The following is a 21,690-nucleotide window of genomic DNA, read 5'->3' on the forward strand; positions in this document are numbered from 1 at the left end:
TAGTCTAATGTGTATGTGTTTGGAGTCCTTGGAGGAGAAGGAGGAGTAGGAGGATAGAAAAAATATTTGAAGCAATGACTGAAATTTTTCCAAATTTAACAAAAATCAAAACCACGTAGGTCCAAGATACTCAACAAACCCCAAACATAAGAAGCATGAAGAAATCTATATTATAATCCAATTGCTTAAAGGGGCTGATAAAGAGAAAATTTTAAATGCATCTGGAGAGAAAAGAATCATTAGTTATAGAAGAATGAATATAAAATGATAGCAGATAGCAGACTTCTTGTCGGAAATAACTGCAAGGCAGAAGAAAGTGGAGTAATATCCTTGAAATGCTGAAATGAAAACCACCAACCTGGACTTCTATACCCAGCAACAATGTCTTAAAAACTTAAGACAAGATAAAGGCTTATTCAGTCATACAAAAGGATTCACCACTACAGGCATCATAAGAAATGTTCAAGGAAGTCCTTCAAGCAGAAAGAAAATAATACCCAGGGAAACATGTATCCACGCAAAGAAGTAAACAGCACTACGAATTATAAATATGTAGGTAAAGATAAAATACCTTTTTCATATTTTAAGAATATTTCTAAAGGAAAATTATTAAAAGAAAAATAATAACATAGTACTGAGTTCATAACATACATAGAAATAAAGTACATGACAATAACAAAAAGCCTGAGAAGTGTATGTATATTGTTTTAAGTTTCTTTTACTATATGTAAAATAATATAATTTCCTATCAGCAGAAATCAAGGAGGCCATAAGAGCAGACCACCTGGGGCAATACATGTTATACAACCAGGTCTCCTTGGTCAGTTGCTGATATGCAGAAGAACTGAAATTATACAATTCATATGTCACAGCTCATACGTGCATACGCGTTTTGTTCTTGCTAAAACAGTAGTCACACCACACAAAACTAACTCAACTATTCTTATTTCACTTCTTTATATGTGTACATTCTACCAATATTCAACTGATATTGCCAGTGACTTTCATAACACACTTACCTTGTATTTTGTGTCATGCTGAACTCTCACATGTCACCATCTGCCAGAATTCTGGGCTCACGGGGCATCCTGAACTCTACATGCAATGGGACGCCAAGGAATGGTTGCAAAATGCATACCATGTATATCTCCTCTGTTCATGCACATCCTCCATTATCCAATTAGACTCCCTTTACAAAAGAAAAGTTCAAAGATAAAATTACTAAGAATTTCTTGATGGCAACAGTAGAGCATTCAGCAAACACAGGGCCTTTCTGAGCATGGGGTCCTGTGGGCCCACATAGTTCTCATGCCATTACTCTGGCCTTGAGTGGTATATTCCGGAGCTCAGTAAAAATTAGGGGGAAGTGTTGGGTTTTAAAGGACTGCCTGGCCTAACACATAGTGGGACTGGCCTTATCCATCCTCTTCGTTCACTTCCTTCTCTCTTTGGCCCAAGTAGAGAAGATAGTGTTGTCACCCTCCTGGTTGTGGTCATATCATGTGACATGATGCCAAAGTATGAAGAAAGTTTCTGGTTCCCAATGTTTACCCAGGCCAATAGCCAGGGCTTCAACTGCACCTGGTCAGATAGTGTGAAAGGCCCTGGGGTTAACTTCAACATTGAAAATTATATAATTCATTACACCAATAGGAAAAGTGGAAAAACGTTATGATGATTTCAAAGGATGAAAACATATATTTGATAAAGCCAATATTCACTTGAAACCAAAAGAAAAATTCTTTGAAAGCTAGATGCAAAAGGGAACTCCCTGAACCTGGTAGAGAATACCAACAACAACAACAAAAATTCATAGCTAAGAGATACTTAATGATAAAACTAATGTGAAAATGTTAGGGTTCAGAGTGAATGGTCTAGAAAGAATTCAGTGCAAAGAGGTTTTTTTTTTTTTTTATTTAAGGTATGGGGGCATGATGAATGGGCAGAAGGAGCTGCTTTGGGGTTGGAAGGAGTGGCTGATTATATACTTCCAAGTTGGAAGGGTTTTAGGGATAGTGTAAGTCTCTATGGAATTTGGAAGCAAGGTTTCCAAGATCTTGAGGGGCTATCTGTTGTTAGGCAAAGCATTTACTACCGACTAATAAAATCTTAGCGATGAGACCCTTCAGTTGCATACCAGTGGGCCATATGTTTGAAGAATGATTGCTAACATATATTTTGGAGGGTACAAATAAAGAAAGCTTCCAAAGGAATTTTTCATGTTAAATGAGACTTATTGGGTCCTGAAGGTCAGGCTAATGGTAAGCTAAAGTATTAGCATTGAGGCAGTTGACTTCCTCAAGGAAGGTCACTCTGCCTGTCTCAAGGACTTGTTGTAAGGAAATTTAATTTTTTTCTTTTTCCTTTGTTCCCCACATCAAAAATGTGTAAAGCTTTCCCTTGGAGAATATGGGAAAGACAAGAAAGCCTGAGAAAGAACTGATAAATATTGAAAAGAAAAAATGGTCATTATTTACAAAATGATCGTGTAAAAAATAAAATGATGTAGACAATTCAAAAAAAAGTTTAGCAGAGTTTTAAGACAAAATAAAAATTCAAATATCAATGTGAACTTCTGCTTCATGCCATGATAGAATAGTTAGTGCCAGACTAGCCCTTCGACCTTAACAACTGGACAAAATATGTGAAACAATATTTTCCAGGCTTTGGGCAAGACTTAGCACATGACTGTGATTCCTTAAAGAAATGAACACTTGACATGAGCCCAGGTTCACTGCAGCTCTCTGTCTGAAGCCAATTTCCTGATCATAGCATAAGGAGCTAAAGCACAAGCAAAGCACATCAGTTTCACTGATTTGCAGAGGCAGATTTCAGCATTTGAGGCTGTCAAAACAGCTGGAATCTGCAGGATATTGGAGAGAAGACACATTAGGAAGGATCCCAAAATCTGTTTGGGGGTTTCCTACAGGTCCTTGGCCAAGGAATAGGCCGGACACATGCAATGAAAGACCTAGCAAGGCTTACCAAAGACCAGTGGCTATGAGATTAGGAGAATAAAGATATTAATGATTGATCAGAGCTGAGAGCCGAAATTCCAGCCCAAGTAGAATGAAGACACCTCAGAAATACTCCAGGAATAAAATGGAGACAGCAGAACAACCCCAACTTAAGTGCAAGGGCCATGTTCTAAAGTAAGAACTGCTCTGGACCTATACCATCAGAGCTTAAAACCAAGCTTGGACAAAACAGAGGGGAAACAGAGTTCAGAATTTGAGAATAGCCAATGCAAAGGGTTTTGGGAATCATTTTGGAATTTCCACGAATCCACCTTCAAAGAGTATAAAACCAGGCCTGGACAAATGCAAGGTGATTGGATATAACTGAACTTGCTGCTAGTAAAAAAACAAACAAACAAACAAACAAACAAACAAACAAAATAAGAACAACAACAACAACAAAAAAAAACCACTTCTCAGAGGAATTTAACATACTGTAAGGCTCCTACAATGTATCATCTACAATGTTTAGTATACAATAAAAAGTTACCAGATATGCAAAGAAACAGGAAAATATGACCAACAGCAAAGAAAACAGCAGTCAATAAAAACTGATCTTGAGAAAGCCTAGGTGTTTTAATTACTAGATAAAGTGTTTGAAACAAATATTATAAACATGTTCAAGGACTTAAAGGGAAAGAGCCTTAATGAGTGAAGAGTTAATGAATCTCAGTAGCAAGAAATATAACAAATAGAAATAGAAATGTAACAAACATTTAAATGGGAATTCTATTCTACAGTAGCTGAATTAAAAAGAAATTACTGAATAAGCTTAAGGGAAGATTAAAGACAGCAAAAGTGGGCATCCGATTTGAAGAACAAAGAGTAAAGGTGTAAACATTACCAGAGCTCTAGTGATCTGGGTGATATGTTATCATTCATGTAACTGGTATTAAAGAATGAAAGAAGAGATGTTAATTACACTTATCTGGTGAGAATTGCATAATGTATATAATTGTCAAACCACTATGTTATACACCTGAGGCCAATATAATATTGTGTATCAACTATATACTTCAATAAAAGATAAAAACAAGAATGAAAGAAGAATGACATTGGGCCAGAAAAGTTAATTGGGAAATTATAGATGAAAAATTTCCAAGTAGTGCAAAGCCTTGGCTTATAAATCCCAGTTAAGTGAAATCAAAGTAAGATAAATGCAAAGAGAAGCACATGTATACACCTAGACATGTGAAAGTCACAAGACAGAAAAACCAGGAGAGCATCCTGAAAGCAGTCAGAGGTACGGAAAAAACAAAAAGGTGGATTGCAAACAGGTACAGTAAGATAAATAATGGCTAACTTCACAAAAGAAACATGTTGGCAAGAGGACAATGGAATGACATATTTAAAGTGCTCAAAGAAAAATTACTTTTGCCTTAAATTTTTAAGCAACTTTCAAAAAGGAAGGAGAAAACAGATTTTTTTTTTTTCAGATAAACAAAAACAGAGAAAATATCACCAACACACTTGGACTATTAAAGAATACTAATTCTTAACACTGTTTATTGAAGAGACTTCTCTCCCCATTGCATATTCTTAGATGCTTTGTTATAAATTAATTGACCATATATACATGGGGTTATGTCTGGGATCTCTATGCTGTTCCTTTAATCTATGTGTCTGTTTTATGTCAATTGTTTTCATTACTATAGGTTTGGAATATAGTTTGAATTCAGGGAGTATGATGCCTCCAGCTTTGGCTAAACGTAAACTGGTTGTAGCCACTGTGGAAAGCGGTATGGAATGTGCCTCAAAAACTTAAAAAATAGAACTACCATATGAGCAAGCAATTCCACTTTTGAGTATTTATCTGAAGAAAATGAGAACACTAACTCAAAAAGATACAAGCACCACTATTCATTGCAGCATTATTTATGATAGTCAAGATGTGGAAACAACCTAAGTGTCCATCAATAGGTGGATAAAGAAATTGTGCTATGCATATATTATGTGTATATATATATGTGCATACATATATATGTATAACGTATATAACGTATATACGTGTATACATGTATAATGCATTATATACATGTTATATATGTGTATACATGTATAATGTACATGTATATACGTGTATATATGTATACGTGTATAATTTATACAATGGAATATTACTCAACCATAAAAAAGAATGAAATCTTGCCATTTGCGAAGGTGGATGGCTTTTTATTTTAATTTTTATTTATTTATGATAGAGAGAGAGAGAGAGAGAGAGGGAGGGGCAGAGACACAGGCAGAGAGAGAAGCAGGCTCCATGCACTGGGAGCCCAATGTGGGATTCGATCCTGGGTCTCCAGGATCATGCCCTGGGCCAGAGGCAGGCGCCAAACCGCTGCGCCACCCAGGGATCCCGCGAAGGTGGATGGACGTCAAAGGCATTATGCTAAGTAAAATAAGTCATAGAAAGGCAGATGCCATATTATCTGCCTTATATGTGAAATCTAAAAAGAAAAAGAAAACAAACAACCCCCATCCCCCCAAAAAACAAACAAACAAGAAAAACAAGCTCATAGATATAGAGAACAGATTGGTGGTTGCCAGAGGCAGGGGCAGGGGGTGGGAAAAAAATGTACTCTAATTGCATTTTCAATCCAGCATCTATCTATATCTATATCTATCTATATCTATACCTATATCTCTTAATCCTATATCTATGTCTATACCTATATCTATATCTATATCAAAATCTTGGATTCACTCTTCTATGTATTCATTATCATTTTTGAAGATCTACCTAGGAGGTTCCTAACAGTGAGCTAAGCACTATACTATTGAAGAGTATTGGGCTAGGGAAGATGGATGCTAATTAAAAAGTAAAAGTACACAATAAGCTTTAATGACTTTTAAAAGTAATTGTTAAAAATTTAATCTCCCTGACCCTCAATTTCCTTATTTCTGAAGATGATGCACGGTAGGAAATGTAACTTCAGATAAATGTTGCAAGAAATAATTGAAATGTATCGACATACTTTGTTGAGTCCAAAGAAAATGTTCAAAAGTAAAAATGTATGTATGTGTTTATTTGTACTTATTTTTATTTGACATATATATGCACACAATAACAGAATCATTTATAATCTTGTATTTTGTGTGAAATGAAACTTGAAAGTTGGAGAAGATAGAAAAATATACTAATTCTACAATATAAAGGGAATTGATGTTATTCAAGATGTAGAAAAGAACAAAAAGCTCCAGAAATGGCAAATATTTGAGAAAACATAAAAGACAATTCTCTGTTTTCTTCAAAACAGCTAACCACCTAGGTCAAAAGCAGATACATTTTAAAGTGAGGCTTTATAATGCATTTAAAGGAAACATATACAACAGTAATACAAAAGATGGAGTTGGGCCAGATGAATGGAATTACACTGTTGTAAGGTTCTGACATTTGTGAAGTGTGATGTATGAATGGGAAGTGTAAAGTAATATGTGTGAAATGTGCAACTGTGAACTCCAGATCTGGGCCGCTGGGAGTGGAGGAGAAAACTAAGGGTGTGAAGGAGGGGCACAGAGGATCACTCAAATACATAATGTATAGACATAATATGAATCTTAGCAATAATTTTAGGATATATATCATCAATTCTAGAATTATAGAACACTATCCAACAAATGCTGAGTACACATTCTTCTCAAGTACCTTGGGAACAGTCATTGAGATAAATCATATGCTGGGCTATAAAATAAATTTCAATAATTTTCAGAAGTTCGAAATCTTACAGAGTACATTCTCTAACAACAATGGAATTAAATCAAATGTCAATAGTAATAAAAGACATTTAGAAAACCTCCAAATACTTGAACTCAAAACAATACAATTCTAAATATCCAATGATAAAACTCACAGAAAGAGAAATTTAAAAATATTTTAAAATGAATGCTAATTAAAACACAACATATCAAAATTTATGAGATATCACTAAAGCAGTGCTTAGAGGTAATTTTCTAGCTTTCAATGCCTATGATTTTAAAGTTTAACAATTTAAATCAATTATCTTACTCTCCACCTAAGATTATGGAAAAATAAGAAAATTAAGTAAGTAGAAAAAAAAGAAATAATAAAAAGAAATCAATGAAATAGAAAACAAATGTGGGAAAGTTAACAAAGCCAAAATTTGGGTTTCTGAAAGGTCAATATGTTTGAATCTCATAAATACTTCAGTTAGGAGGACAAAATACAACACCTTGGGGGAAAAATGTAGTATTACATTTTTATTTAGAATGTGGACATGCTCTACAAATCTCTGATTCTACTCCCAATTATAAACCAAAGAGAAACTCTTATAAATCTATACCAGGAAATTTACATAAGAGTGTTTCTAACCACCCTGTTTATTACAGAACAAACCCTGACATAGCCCCGAAGCCCTACAATAGAAGAACAGATAGATGAATTTTAGCATATTTGTGCACTAGAGTATGATAAGGAACTAAGTCAATTATAGCTATGCAGATCGATTAATTTAATCAAAAATTTATTGAATGTCCATTAGGTGCTTGACACTGATCTCAGCACTTGGGGTACACCGGTTAAGGACTGACAGGATCTCTACCCTCAAGCAACGTACACTCTTGAGGTAGAGAAAGATAATAAGTAATTCACATGATAAACAGGTAAATTATGTATAAAGTACACTAAAAAGTGATGGACGACTAAACAAAAGAGCAAGTGAAGCCTTGGTAAGTGGGCTCTGCAGTACTTGAGCTGGAGAAAGTGGGCGGTAAGATACGTGGGGAGCGCACGAAGGTTGCTGTTATCACTGTGATACTCAAAGAATATGATTTTGAGGTGCCTTAGAGATAGTGAGTGACAAAAGCACATACAGATGCTGTGCCTCAAGTCCATGCTGTAGCAGTGAAAACTATAAAATCCTGCAGTTGCTCTTTTCTCCTCATGTGAGGAATTCAGAGGCTTTGTTTTGAGAGGGAAGGGGTATGAGATCAAAGCAGTTTTGATTAATGAGTCACCACCTGGATATAAGGCAGCTATCAACTGGAAAGGCCATTATTATTATTATTATTATTATTATTATTATTATTATTACGTGTCCCCTTAAGAAGAGAAAAAAATCCTGTCGGGGAATTATTTATAAACTGCATCCTGATTTCGGTTTAGAGTCATTATCATACTGGGTTAAATTTTCAATAAACGGAGAAAAAAAGTAAATGTAAACAGTTTCAACTGGCTACAAGATATACCTTTTACCAACATGTCATTTGTCAGTTAAAGAAATAGCTGGCATCTATTCATTGAAATTATATCCTCAAAATATTTTGTAATATGTGTTTATAACTTATTTTTTATGGTTTATTAATTTTATGAGGTTTGTGAAGGAAGTTTTTCTTTAGGAAAAGCATACCCATTTTCAAGGTTTTATTATAGCATTATGGGCTAAAACCACAATTTTCAAGCTCTATTACACAATGTTACTTGATTAATTATTTTTATAAACAAGTTAATTTATTCTTGGTCTTCTTATTTGGCTATAATTTTAAGATCTTGGTGTTTAAAGACATTTACTAAAAAAAATAAATAAAATTAAGACATTTACTTTGCTATATGGCAAGGTTTCCATGTATATATATATATATATATTTTTTTAAGCAGAACCTTAAATTTATATCTGAGAGTGTGTATTGCATAGTAGCCTATTTTATCAATAAAGATCAGCAGTTAAAATAGAAAAAAATGAAGACTTCGGGGATCACAGGGATTTCTTAAATGAATTCACATGAAAAGTCATTTCTTTAAATGTCTTAAACAAAATGCACTTTAAATGCCTCCCTGTTGGGCACCTGAGTGGCTCAGTTGGTTAAATGTCTGCTTTCACTCAGGTTATGATCTCAAGGTTCTGGGATTGAGCCCCACGTCAGGCTCCCTGCTGGGATTGGGGGGAGCCTGCTTCTCCCTCTTTCTCTGCCCCTCCCCTCCTATTCATCCTCACTCTCTCATATAAATAAATCTTAAAAAAAAAAAAGACCTCCCTATATTCTAGGATGACTGAACAGAAATAGTAATATGCATAGCCGACCTACTAAGCAGCCATTTTCTGGCTACTGAGAGGGCTAATTTCGATATTTAAACTTTAATATTTAAGGCAAAGCACTGCTGAAAAATATCAAATAATTTGATATTCTATTTATTTTAATATGCCTAATGAATATCATATATTTTGACAGAACCATAATTTCTGCAAATGATCCATATTGGTTCCCCCAAATTTCAAGCTATATGCATATTCATCTAAAGTGTTAGCACATGTAATTATTAGATTCCAATTTATATTTCAACCTACTACAAATTTAAATAAAGCATGTCTGTCATTACATGGCAAAGGAATAAGCATATTCATAACATACATCTGGATGTTTTAATTTTACATTAAGCCATTTACTTCTTATTCAATGTCCCTAAGATACATTTTATTTCATATTAGGTTAGTTTGTACTTCATTATTTCTTCTAATGTATATTTCTGCCTACGGGGAAATTTCAAATTATATATGTTCCATGTATTGGAGCAGAAGCATAAGTTAAAAAATGAATAACTGAGGCATGGATAACGTGAGACTCTCCTACTCCAAAGTGGAGAACTAGAAATATTATTTTTTAGAGTTTAACTATTTGGATAGAAGTACTATAAAACTACATTGCAATGGTCATATTTGTATAGGGTGAAGTGGCTAGTGTTCATTTTACAGAACAGCAAAGTGTTTGCAGCACAACTTGCCAGGACAAGCTATCTCATGAGAAAATGTTCAAGATAAGAAACTTAGTGACAGAGACTCATTATTCATTGTTCTGGCCTGATTTCCCCATTGCGGGTAGAGTTTTGACGTGTATTCCTATGGATTTGTAGCGCAGTATTTTCTACTGGATGTTTAAATAGATACCAAGGTGTAGAGTTCCAGAAATTTGAATGTATGCTTCAAACATCTGGAGCTATACATATGGGAAATATACAGCTGTGTTTATTTCAATGATTACACATTTACATGCATACAATACATTTATTTAAATGTATAATCTCTTATATATGTGAGAATATTCAAACAAATGCATTTGCTGTACTTATTTGAATATGCAATTGAAAAAGGATTCAAATAAATAATTCACCACTTTTATTTTAAATCTTAGAGTATTTATTTATGTAACGTGCTTATTAATATACAATCATAGCTCTTTCTTTTTAGTCTAAAACCAAATATTTTTAAAAGATTAAAGAAACATAATGGTGATCATGAGTCATAGAAATCAAGAAATTCTGGGGAGAGGTATTCATCGTTAGTGAGCTTTCAGAAGAATCTGAAAATTCAGCAGGACAAGAGAATAAAATCAGTTGCGATTGGAATGTTTCTCACCACCCCCAACAATTTTATTATAGTATAGTGGATATTTTAAACATTTAAAAAATATTATATTTATTTATTCCTGAGAGAAAGAGAGAGAGAGGCAGAGACACAGAAGGAGAAGCAGGCTCCGTGCAGGGAGCCCGATGTGAGACTCGATCCTGGGACCCCGGGGTCACACCCTGGACCAAAGGCAGCACTAACCCACTGAGGCACCCAAGGCTGCCCTGGATATTTTATTTTTTATTTTTTTATTTTACTTTATTTTTTTGCCCTGGATATTTTAATTGAATCTCAATGCACTTCTCGTCCAGAAGTATTAATATTTTATTTATTTATTCATGACAGAGGGGGAGAGAGAGAGAGAGAGTGGCAGAGACACAGGCAGAGGGAGAAGCAGGCTCCATGCAGGGAGCCCGACGTGGGACTCGATCCTGGATCTCCAGGATCACGCCCTGGGCTGCAGGCGGGGCTAAACCGCTGGGCCACCCGGGCTGCCCTCGTCCAGAAGTATTGATTTGTTTTGTTTTCCTTTATGATTACAACCGTATCCGATAAGTTAATACACTACTGGGCATTGGTTTAAGATAGAAGGAAAAAGCGTGTGGGATCCCCGGGTGGTTCAGTGGTTTGGCGCCTTCTGCCCAGGTCGTTACCCTGGAGACCAGGGATCGAGTCCCACGTCGGGCTCCCTGCATGGAGCCTGCTTCTCCCTCTGCCTGGGTCTCTGCCTCTCTCTCTGGGTCTCTCATGAATAAACAAATAAAATCTTAAAAAAAAAAAAGAAGGAAAAGGGTTGCACTATTTTAAAAAACCTCGTGTATACAAATCTGGTTAAGCGTGTTAAGATACCCTCCTTGAACTCCACCTCTATTTCTGGGACAGAGACTGGAGACCAGCAAATGATGGAGGAGAAAATAAAATAAAATCCCATTTTGGATTCAATTCCTGGCCCTGATACCTTGAGAGATTTCAGAGACCTTCTAGCTGGGTCTCTATTTACCCATGTCTCAATCCTTCTGCATTCTGCCTGCTAGTTCCTTTCTCAGGGCCGGTTTTTTCCTTTTTTTGGGGGGGGGGTGTTGTTTTTTTTTTTTTTTTTTGTCCAAAGCGCTGGCCCTACATACAGGAAAATGACTTGACACTGGAGCAAGAGAAACACTGAGAATTAAATTAGAACATTTTATATATATATATATATATTTTTTTTTTTGGAAAGAGGGGCCGCCCAGGGTGGCTGAGCGATTCAGCGCCTCCCTTCCACCCAGGCCGTGACCCCGGGGTCCCGGAATCGAGTCCCATGTCGGGCTCCCTGCATGGAACCTGCTTCTCCCTCTGCCTGTGTCTCTCATTAAAAAAAAAAAAAAAAAAAAAAAAAAAAAAAAATTTGGAAAGAATTTTAAATTTGATGGACCACAGTCTTAAAAATAAAAATAATAACGATGATGAGCGCAGACACTTTTGCAGTGGCTGGAGGATGAATCCATGCAGCCTCCCCGCGCCCCGCCCCATCGTCCAGAGGTCCCGGGCACCTGGAGCTCTCCTTGGGGGTCGGGAGGGGCACCTGGGCGAAGGTGTGACTCATTCCCTTGCCCAAAACTCTCTGGCTCGGCAGCTCATCCCCATCCAAGTTGTGGGTCCCGTTGCGCTAATTGCCGGACCTCGGGTGAGAGACTTCAGCGCCCCCCCCGCGGTTTTCAGGGGTGTCCGATGCCTCCTCCCAGGGATGCTCCCCCGGGGAGCGCGGATGCCGAGTGCGTGCACGCGCGTGTCGGGTGGCCAGGCTTCAACAGCGAAATTACGCATTTCTGCGTGTGTTTTCTGCCTATAAAACAAGTCACAGCCCTTCGTTCTTCCTTCCAATTCCTTGGGGTCGCCTCGTGGGTCCGGGGTCGGGGCTCCAAGAGCCCGCGCTTGTGGGCGGTCGGGACCCGCGGCGGCGGCGGCGGGAGACACGCTGGCCAATCAGCGCGCGCGGCCGCCGCCAGGCCCCGCCCCTTCCGCCGGGCCCCGCCCCCCTCCCGCACCGCCCCTTGGGAGTAGGGCCGCGCGGCCCGCTGGTCCCGCCCCTCCTCTGAGTGACAGCACCGTGGACAGCAACCTCCGCCGCCGGACGCCAACTTTGTCCGCCCCGGGCGCCTCGGCTGAGCTGAGGTGTGTGTGTCCGGCGACGGCGAGGGGGGCCGGAGGGGGAGGCCCTGCCAGGGAAGCCCGGGGCGGGATGGCGGGGTGCGGGGCGGGAGCGTCCAGGCCTGGAAGCGGCCGCACGTCCTCAGCGAGCCCCCCCCCGCTCGCGGGTCCCCCACAGGCCTTGAGGAAGGCTCGTCCCGCCCCGTGAGAGCGGCCCTCGGGCGGGCCGCGTGCGCGGAGGTTCTGGAACGGGGCTGCGTGGGGGGGAACCCGAGGCCCGGGAAACGCAGGAGGTACGGTGCTAACTTAGGGACCCCTTCCTGCGTTCGGGACGCTCGCGGGAGGGGGGGTGCAGAGGAGAGGCGGTGGGGGGCGTGGCCGCCGCTGTTGCTTAGCAACGCACGGTTCCCGCCCTGCCAGCGTGTCCGGCGGCAGCGCGGGGCCCTGGACATTTTAGCCCCGCCTACTCCCCCACGGGGCCTGGGATTGGCTCCCTCGTGCTGTCACTTACCTCGCTGTCGTTTCTCGCGCTGCCCAGCGCTGTGGGTGTGTATGTAGTGCTTGCGCCCTCCTCCGTGTTCCCCCCGTCTCCTTACTTTTTTTTTTTTCTCCCTCCGCTTTTCCTTCCTAATAAGTATCTGCAAACCAACACATTTGCAGGGAAAAGCCTCAGGCAGCGTGATGGGTGGCTTTAGGTGAAAGGAAGCGGTGGGGTGGGATGGGGTGGGCATCTTTGCCTGCTGCTTGGTGCATCCCTGAACCCACAGTGTCGGTGTCCCTGTGCATGGCCCGGAACAGGAGGTGCGGACATCTGCTTTCTTGGACCTAGAATTTTTTTTTTTTTTTCTGCTGCTGCCCGTTTGAGCTCAGGGGGCAAGCTCAACAAGTTGAAGCAACTCAGGTTTGGACAGGTCCCCGCAGTCCATGACCTCCCTTTCTTGACCCTTCTGTGGAAAAGTGGGTGATACTCAGCGCCTACAGCCCCTTTGCTTCATTGACCCACATTTAATGATTAACTGTGAGCTGGTGACTACAGATGATAACCCCTTGAGATCTCCTGGCTCCTATCAGTTGGGCCCAAATGATTCAGCAGAACAAACATTGCAGAGAGAAAACACAAAAGGAGCTAAAAATCTGCTTTGACTTCCTTCTGCTAGGCTTACTGTGTAAATCCCCAAGAAGGAAGGAAGCTTGTGCTGCTTGATAAGGCAGGGGAGGACTTCGGGCCTAGAAGTTAGAAACCTGGCAGGGTTAGGAAATATTTGTCCTTGGGCAATAACCTTCCTAACTGTATTCTCATCTATAAGGTGGGGCTACTGTGCCCTTTGTTCCTAAAAAAGTAAGGAGGAATAATTGATCATGAACATATTAGTAATGATCTACACAGATGTGAAGTATTATTGGTTACACTTTATCTTTTGGTCTGTATGATCTGAATTTGTAGACAACAAAGAAGTATGATGATTCAGATTAAAGTATTTTCGCACTTCCCTTGTGACTTATCGTTGGGCTATTTAGAATTGGGGAAGAAACTCCTTTATTTGTTATTGATTCTCTGATAGTTCTGGTTACGTAGCACCGTAAATGTCTTGCACGACACTTTTTCCCCCCCATTGACATCGCTAGGTTTTTCAAAGTATGTACCTAGCCTGCAAGGATTGGGAAAGATGACCTTCAGATCCAAAAATGAATGACCTTTTTGGTGTCATGTACTACCTTGAGAAGACAAGGAAAGCTGATGACTCCCCCCTGAGAAAAAGACACAGTTTGAAGCATTAAGTGGTCCTGGATTAAGATCCTGTTTTGGATCAACTTCCTGAGGGATAAAGAAATCACTCTCCCCATTGCCTCGACCCAGAGAGAGACTGAGTACATAGCTGGGAACAGAATGGGTCTTTTTCCTTTCTTCCACAATGCATTTTACCATAAATTTAATTCAAGATTTTAAGTCAATCCCACCACCCCCTCCTTTTTTTTTTTTTTAACTATTTAATAAGCAAGAACTAGTAGTGCTCGATAAATTTTTGCTGTCTTTTCAAAACCATGTAAACTATAATTTTTTTCAAATGCACTTTGGTCATTCTCTTAAAGGATATTCTTACATTTAAGCGTGTGGAAAGAGAAATTATTGTCAAATATTTTGAGAAAATGTGAAACTGTAATTTTGAGATAAACATTCGATACATTATCTTTTCTATAAAAGTCCATTTTTAAAAAAGATTTTATTCATTTATTCATGAAAAGCACAGAAAGAGAGAGAAGGGGCAGAGACACAGGCAGAGGGAGAAGTAGGCTCCATGCAGGGAGCCCGATGCGGGTCTCGATCCCTGGTCTCCAGGATCACACCCTGGGCTGAAAGCGGTGCTGAACCACTGAGCCAGCCGGGCTGCCCTAAAAGTCCATTTTGGACAAAGAAAAGCTGATTATTTTTAGGATATTCCAGTTGAATAGTATGACCTGACTCCTAAGTCTCTTTTCTTCAAATTAAGTGAGTTATCTTTTATACTATTTTAATTTTCCTGTGGCTAAGGTATATTGTGGTTGCACTGTGGTTCCTTTCCTGATTTCTATATTTAAATAAAAGGCTATAAATAGTTACTTTGTTTGCTGAAGTTTCCTTCACCTAGGTTTCCTTACCTAGATTTACCAATAAAAGTGGGTATCTAGTAGATATTATCATTAGATAGGGAGACATTGAAAAGAGAAAACATTTATAGCTTTTGTAATAAACATAAGAGTATATAGGAGTGCTTGTTTTCTTTATTAGCATTTATAATTTTATTTGAACTCTTTAATATTTAACTATTCCTTTCTTAACTCCATTTCTGGATAAGAAGCACATATGAAGACAAATTGATTAGGGAAATCATTCTAATGAAGTTAAAGTTTTTAGGGGCTCAATAGATAATAGCTTTTTTTCTCGAGTTTGTAGACAGGTGGAATTTACAATATCAGCTTCATGACTAAATGTCTGACTAGGCATAATGCCTAGTAATAATAGGAGTAATAATAGGAGTAATAATAGGAGTAATAATAGGAGACCAAAAATGAGTACTTCCCACCTATTTCTACATCCCCTTCTTTTTCTCAGAACCTAGACTTCAGTGAGAGAAAATTTCAGTTTGCTGAAAAGTTACATTTACGCAGAATTACTGATATGCATGGTCCAGGGCAGAAAGTGAAGTAAAAGAAGGAACACCTCTGGTATTTTCAGGGTTATAATAACTAATATCTACCCGTTGGAGTAATATGGACCAATGGATTTCAGCCGCCAGTCAGATAACTCTCCTATTGGGAAGCTGCAAATATGGAGTGGGATCTGAGGCCGGGACTGTTAACCTAGTGCTCTGATTTTCCAACCTGGATCATCCCTTCAGGTCATTTGAAAGAAGTGGAGGTGTTTTCAGATTATTACTATATGTTTAAAAGCTACTGGCAATGGGGGCCCTGCGTAATGTAGAGGTCCAGCTCAATGAAGAATTTTCTTCCCCCACTCCCAATGCCAAAAACATCTCCTTTGAGAATCACTGTTCCAGTGGAAGTCCTCCACATGGAAACGTGTGGCTAGGCCAGGTTTCCCACTCATCTTTATTCCTCTGTATTCGTATTTTTGATATCAATAGATTTAGCTTTAGGTGTGTAGGTTTTAATAAAAATATTGCCAAGAAAAATTATAATTTTTTGGCATTCTTCCAGAATGTCTAAAACAATATGGAAAATAGTGATACATATTTTATAATATTTGATATCCTCAAGACATTTCTATTGAACAGATAAGGATCAGAATCCTAGAGCTAAATCTTTTCACACCTGTTTCATACGCACCTGTTAAGTATCTTTGCAATGAAGGAGTGAAATAGGTATGGATTTTCATGAAAAAGAAAAGATGATTTCCTAGCTTCTTAATGTGGAAATGTTAAATAATGATAGAAAGACAAATATTCTACTCAGAGGCTTAATAAATTCTGTTTTGTTGAATCAGAAAGTGGAGGCAGTTCCATAAGTGAGAGGATCTTATCAATTTCATGGTTTTCAAACCACTGAACATGGAGAATGACAACAAGAATAAAAAGAAGCTTAGTTCTTCCATAGTAGTATTATGTGGTGGTGTAGGTGCAGTCTAATTCATTGAACAACTTAAAATTTTGACAAAGACAAAAGGAAGGTGGTTTAACCCAAAAAACATTTTAACATACTTTAGATATTAAAAATATCCAAATATTGCAGGATGTAGAATAACAAATTGTGTGGATACCTGTGACAAAATCCTACTTGTGGATGACAGTTTATAACCTACACTAGGTAGAAGGTGCACAGGTCTGAAAGTCTTAGACTTGTCACCAGCAGTAGATACGTTATTTTGAGGGAGGGTAGTTACAATGTTCCAGGCATCAAGTTCCTTTTATGTGGATATACATATTTGAAAATTTGTGATATTCTTCCATTTTTATGAAGAATGTGCTTGAGCATTATAACACATTCTCATTATTCACAGTGGTTCAATATAGCACTGAATGTCTCTGGGCAGGGGCATATCTGTTTTTTTTCAGGATGGAAAGGTATAATTTTAAAAAGACCCAGTTTCTGATTCCATTTTGTCATTTCCTAGGTGTCCATTCTCTGCCTCTTCTCTCCACAACATCCACCCCTCATACATACATACTTACATTTGGAAAACACTGGGCTACGTAGAAATGATCTGTATAGTCTCTCTCAATGCCCAAATATTCTGGATAATAAAGTGGAACCCCAAAATCCTACAGCTCCAAAGAAAATGTAATCAGAAGATTCAGTGGCATACCTGTGAAAATCAAGAGTTTTAAGCTAAATAAGAACATTTGAGGGAATTGTTTGACATCTAACACATGCAAGAATTCATGGCCTCTATGGACAGGAGAACTCCATATAAAAAGAAGAGACCATGATTAAGCGACAATAAGAAGATAAGATAAAACAAAAAGACGAAAAAACTAAAAATGAACTGTATTAGTTTTATATTCCTGCTTTACCAAACTGCCACAAATTTAGCGACTTTAAAAACCACAGATTCATCATCTTACAGATCTGTAGTTTGGAAGTCTGACATAGGTCTCACTGGGTGGAAATCAGGGTGTTAGGAGGGGTGCATTCCTTTCTGGAGGCTCCGGAAGGGGATGTTTCCTCCCCCCTTCCTGCTGCTGGGGGATGCTCGCATTCCTTGGTTTATGGCCCCCTTCCTTCACCTTCAAAGCCTGTAACGTTCCATCTCTGTATTTTTTTGTAGTCAAATCCTATTCGGACCATAGCAGGAAAAGATCCACTTTTAAAGACCAACAGGGATAATTCATGATAATCTCTCCATTTTGAGGTTCTTTATTTTAATCACATGTATAAAGTCCCTTTTGCCATGTGATCCTCACAGGTAATCACATATTCACAGGTTAGGGAATCAGGACCTGGACAGGACATCTTTGAGGGGCATATTTTTCTGCCTCCCACAATGACATATTAAAAATTCCATATTTGGAGCAGTAAAAAACAGAATTGGTATTATTGCAGAAAGTTTAATCAGTGTGGAAAATAGACTCGAAAGTTCTCTGTAAATATTGAATTCATGAACAGAAATGTGATATAAAGAGGAAGAAGAATGAAACCTATTATGTGAATATTTGGAGTTTCTGAAGAAGAGAGACTGGTATATAGGTAACTGTTCCTAAAGAAGAGTACACAGATTTTGGAAAAAAAAAAAAAAAAAAAGCAAGGAGGTAACAGGAAACAAAACTTTTCTGAGTTAAAAAAGGCATATAGATGCAGAAAGAACATATAAAATGTGACAACTCAAAGAGACACAATATCAAAAAAATTTCAAATTAGTATAATGATAAAAACATTTTTCATATATCTAGAAAGAAAATAAGATAGCATATACTGTCGGGAAACAAAAATTAGGCTGGTCCCAGACTCCTATTCTGTAGCAGTAAATATCAGAAGACAATAGAGCGGCATCTTTAGTTTTTTGTTTATGTTGTTTTTTGTTGTTGTTGTTAAATCTATGTAATTTGTATTTCTTGTGTGATGACAGCAGAAAACCATTCCTAAGTTTATAAGAGACCCTGAACTACACCTTGTTTGCTTTTCTGGATTCGGGATGGGGATGGGGGGAGAACTTAAGACCTACAACAATTTATTAGAAAATGAAATAATATAAATGTAAAAGTCATGGCATATTAAAAAAAACAGCTAATGGTATATCCTAGGGTTCTAGAATATAGATGTAGCTCTAAATAATTTTGTTAAGTCGAGTTAAAAAATGATTGCAAATGCAAAAAACTGCTTGTATGAGAAGATGTATAATGCAAAAGTTAATTCAGCAACAACAATCTAGATTTGAATAACATTTTGTGATTTTCCAATTTATTTATGCTGGCAGTGAAACCTGGTAATTTAAGAATATGAACAGATTTTAAAATATACCTAAATCATTCATCGCAAACTATGATCCACGGGCTCCCCAAATCTGGCTCACTGCTTGTTTTTGTATGGTCCATGACCTATGGAGAGTTTTTATGTTTTTAAATGGTTGGAAAAAACAAACAATGTTCTGTGATGTAAACATATGAAATTCAAATTTTGTTTATAAATAAAGTTTTATTGGAACACACCTACCCATTTATTGACATAGCATATGTGGTGCTAAAACAGCAGAATTGAATGATTGCAGCAGATATGCAGATGTGTTGCTGTATTGCTTTGCATGGCTCAGAGCACTACAGATTGTTGTGACACAGTTATAATTTGATTTTTCCTCTTGACCTTCAAAGCGTAAATATTTATGATCTGGCCTTTTACAGGAAAAGTTTGCAACTCCTGCCCTATAAACTTTAAACCATAAACTTTGGATTTATATAGATTGGAATTTTCTTATTATTTCAAGGTAGCCAAATTTACTAAGTAATTGCCCTTTGGTGTTCTATCTATCCCAGCATTTCTTTGGTCTTCTATGGACCGGCGTTAAAAACAAGTCCGTTATTCTTCATATTTAATCATCCAGAATTTCACTTTTTCATCTCTGTGCCTTAAATGAAACATATTCATGTAAAGATTTTAGAATTTCATTTCCAAACACATTCAGTTAGCTATTACAGTCTTATTAGAAATAGCAATGTTTTACTCTTGTATGCCAAAAATTTATGTGCTTATAGAGATAAGCATGTACTGTATCAATAGGTAAGTTAGGTTATCAATCAGTTAATTAGCAAAGATTTGTTTGGCAGGTACAGTTATAGGTGAATTATATAGAGACAGTGGCTTTGAACTGAGGTTTTGAAGGATGCCTGTGAATTTAAGGTAGATGAGGCTGGGGCTAAGGTAACATCAAGGCAAAGAGAATGAGATCTGTAAAGCTGCTAAGCTGCCAATAGGGTCACATAGTTGGGAAATGAAAGAAATTCAGTGGCTAGAACACAATTTGAAGAAAAGTGACTGGAGTTGAGGCAATAAAGACCTGCTGGCCCAGGCTGAGAAGGCTGTTATATGCCACACAAAGTGATTTTCATCTATAGGCAGTAAGGATCCATTTTAGATTTTCATGCTATGAAGCCAATGTAATTGGATCAGTATCTTAAAATAATGGCTCTTAAACTTTTCAAATCCACCACTTTCTAAATTTTTTTTAATGTTAGGAATATACCATCACAGAACAAAAGTAGCATTGGGCTATACCCCCTATGTCCCATTTGTAATAAAAGTTTCCTTGAGGGAGGATATATACACAATCCCCTAATTATCTTAATAATTTATATGGTATGTAAATTTTGTGAGCAGGCTTTTAAATAAAATCAAATAATTTTGTGAGCAGGCTTTTAAATAAAATCAAATAATTTTAAGTTTTCAAAATATTAAGAAGTTGCCTGTAAAGCAAATAATAATAATAATAATCTGGCCTCTCCTGGGTACACAGAACTACCTTAAAATCAAACAATGTATGTTTGCACACTGTTCCAGTTTTATATGTGGCTTATAAAACCTTTTTAAAACTAGAAATGGGGTGCCTGGATGGCTCAGTGGTTGAGATTCTGCCTTTGACTCAGGTTGTGACCCTGGGGTCCTGGGATCCAGTCCTGCATCAGGCTCCCCGCAGGAAGCCTGCTTCTCCCTCTGCCTGTGTCTCTGCCTCTCTCTCTCTGTGTCTCTCATGAATAAATAAATAAAATATTTAAAGAACAAAACAAAAAAACTAGAGATAGATGTTTAATTATGGACTACTTGAACATTTGGATTTTCTTTTCTTAGATATTTAAAAAAAATATTTAATGCTTAGCATTTCTTCTGATAAAATAAGCATATTTATTTTGAACACCTGTAAAGAATCTGACTAAAACTATATCTCACTATAAACATTGATTTAGATATAGTAATAAAAGTAGTTTTCCAGGTAATATTGTCTCACACTTACATGGACCTTTATATTTGCTACATTGTTTTCATAATAATGATCTTATTTCATCCTTACAATAATCTGTGATATATATAAAAGTGTTCTTTACTCCATTTTATAGATTTGAAGTCTACATCTCAGAGGGATTATCTGAACATACTCTGCACTGTAGAAGAAAGCCAGTGTGCTCTGTGATCAGATAGATTTGCATTCAAATTTCTGCCCTTTTCTTTGTTAACTGTGTGTGCCTGGAAAAGTCACTTAATCATTAGGAAACTCATCTTTCCCAGTTGGAGTGAATTGTACTTATCCCATAGGCATGTTATGAGAATTTCTTTCTGATCATATGTATGACATACAAAGCACAGTAAATGGGGACTGCTGATAAGATTATTGTTGCTAATATTAATCGTCATCATTAATAAGGGCCCAACACCCATTAGTCATATTTTCAAAATCCTAATGTTCTGAAAAAATAAAAAAAAGTTCTGCAAAATAAGTTTTTCTCCAAGTTTTACATAAACTCAGTTGTGGCATAACCATATTTAAAATGACGTGGGGCTATTTATGTAGTGTTGTTTACTTGCCTAGTCAGTGTCAATAGTGATAAGATTTTGTTATGAACTACTAATATACTGATCCTGCTTTGCTCCAGGAGAGTTACATAATTATAGTAAATGGGACATATTCCCTCTTTGGAATCTAAAAACCTTCAAGACACAACTGGACCAAACATTTTAGATTAAGGACTATAAATATATTTATTATTTGT

The 21,690-nt window shown here is 37.6% G+C and overlaps 1 protein-coding gene across 11 annotated transcripts in view; it reads left to right on the plus strand.

Moving 5' to 3' along the window:
• The first annotated feature begins 12,396 nt into the window (after window positions 1-12,396).
• TRIQK (triple QxxK/R motif containing) overlaps window positions 12,397-21,690 on the plus strand; it is an 84,485-nt gene continuing 75,191 nt past the window's right edge. For 5 of the 11 annotated variants that reach the window (XM_026013487.2, XM_026013541.2, XM_026013527.2 and 2 more), the window contains exon 1: window positions 12,403-12,526. The gene's annotated coding sequence lies outside the window, so the exon portion shown is untranslated. Of the gene's footprint in view, window positions 12,527-21,690 lie in introns of all 11 variants that reach the window. The other 6 variants (XM_026013500.2, XM_026013551.2, XM_072734338.1 and 3 more) reach the window with 3 other exon arrangements.

Source organism: Vulpes vulpes, chromosome 13, assembly GCF_048418805.1.
Source record: "Vulpes vulpes isolate BD-2025 chromosome 13, VulVul3, whole genome shotgun sequence".
NCBI lineage: Eukaryota > Metazoa > Chordata > Mammalia > Carnivora > Canidae > Vulpes > Vulpes vulpes.